This window comes from Bubalus kerabau, chromosome X (genome assembly GCF_029407905.1).
Source record: "Bubalus kerabau isolate K-KA32 ecotype Philippines breed swamp buffalo chromosome X, PCC_UOA_SB_1v2, whole genome shotgun sequence".
In the NCBI taxonomy this organism is placed as follows: Eukaryota; Metazoa; Chordata; class Mammalia; order Artiodactyla; family Bovidae; genus Bubalus; species Bubalus kerabau.
Window position 1 is genome coordinate 51,143,168 of NC_073647.1, and position 1,870 is coordinate 51,145,037.

A 1,870-nucleotide genomic window follows, 5' to 3' on the forward strand; every position below is an offset into this window, starting at 1 on the left:
AGGTCAGAGATCAGAGGAGGTCCAGGCAGTGCCAGGAGTCAAGGTGAGGAGGGTGTCGTGAGTGTGCACCAGGGGCTCCCCTTTCCAGAACAGAGGGAAACCACAAAGCCCATATTCCCACACCCTGTCATCCCAGGAACTTCCAGCTGTTCTGATTGCACCCTGGGGAGACATTGCCCTTCCTCCTTCAGGTAGCCAGGTGTCTGGCCATCCAGGAAGAGCACCCCTGTGAGGCTCGAGATCACCCCTCAAGAGGAGACCTGTAAGTGGCCTGTGTCAGACTGCCCAGGGTGCGTTTCTCAGGTCAGGCCACTCACACCCCCCCTCTCTCCTCCAGGCACATGGTCTGTGTCTATCCCTCTGCCTTACTCCTGTCTGTGGTTTGGTCCCAGGCATTGCACTCAGGATCAAGATGAGTGAGCTGAGCAAACTTGAAGAAGACCTTCAAGACCCAGGGGAGGCCGAGGCCAGGTAGAGGGGCAGTCCCTGTGGTCTGAGGTGGAGGAAGGCTGCAGCCCCCTCAGCCTTCTCTCCCTCAGTCTCCTCCTCAGCCCTGTGGAGGCCTTGCCCCAAGAAGCTCTGAAGGAGATGATGGCTAACCTGTTTAAGTTCCTGCTCCTCAAGTATTGTGCCAAGGAGCTGAATTCCAAGACCGAAATACTGAATATGATCCTCACGGATAACCAGGACCACATACCTGTAGTCTTCCATAAAGCCACCCAGTGCTTGCAGCTGGTCTTTGGCATGGCAGTGAAGGAGGTGTACCCCAGGGAGCACATCTACATCTTGGTCCCCACCCTGGGCCTCACCGAGTGGTGGGCAGAGCCTGCCAAAGGCCGGGATCCTGGTGCTGGTCCTCAGCCTGATCATCCAAAATGGAGACTTCACCCCTGAGGATGTGGTCTGGGAAACACTCAGCAGGATGGGGGTGTGTCCCAGGAGGAAGCACTCCATCTTTGGGGAGCCCAGGGAGCTGTTGACCCATGTGTGGGTGTGGGAGGGTTACCTGGAGTACCAGCAGGTGCCTGACAGCAACCTTGCTCGCTAAGAGTTCCTGTGGGGTCTCTGGGCCTATGCAGAGACCAGCAAGTGGTTAGTCAAATAGTATCTGCTTAGGGACAATGAAAGGATTTCCAGGGTCTTCCCAGCTCTATTTGCAGAGGCTGTGAGGGAAGAGGAAGAGGGTCCCTAAGCCAGAGCAGCAGCCAGGTGATCCTTCCGTCTGTGACTGAAGAGGGAGCAGTCAGCCTTCTCAGTAGTGAGGGCCCGGGTCAGTTGGGGTACCCGGTGTGTAGCACTTTTGGGTTCCTGTTCTCTACGATGACATGGAGATTCATCTCTGTTTTCTTTAGGAATTGTTCAATTTTTTTTTCAGCTGAAAACTTAATAAATTTCAATATCTAACTTTGTGAATGGCATTGATCACACTTATATTTGTATTTACCCAGTTTAAGGGCCAGAGTTTTGCTGTTTTGTAAAAGAGATTGGAAACTCTCCCATTATTTTGTGAACCTGAGCAAGGTAACATGGATTGGAATTACAATTAGTTTGCACAGGTGAACTTACTTAGCAGTATACTGTTGGTGGAAAAATTAGAAAAAAAAATATTGTAGTGATCTTTCTTCTTATACTTTTAGCCTGTTCTTTTCTACAGCTAAGCCATGTCTGTTTAGTTGGATTTTGCTGGATATTATTTAAGAATGCAGGAGAAAATTGATGAGATTAATAAGCCCCCTGATCCCTGGCTCATTTATTCCACAGACCTTTATGGAGCCTCTGTTCTGTGGAAGGTCTTATGTTAGCAGTGGGGACACTGGGAGAAGCAGGACACCCCCATACCTAGAGTGGGAGTCTAAAGTAACTCTGAGGG

General features: G+C 50.8%; 1 pseudogene; it reads left to right on the forward strand.

The window, feature by feature from the left end:
* The first annotated feature begins 412 nt into the window (after positions 1 to 412).
* LOC129640017 (melanoma-associated antigen 10-like) lies at positions 413 to 1,192 on the forward strand (annotated as a pseudogene).
* The last annotated feature ends 678 nt before the right edge of the window (positions 1,193 to 1,870 follow it).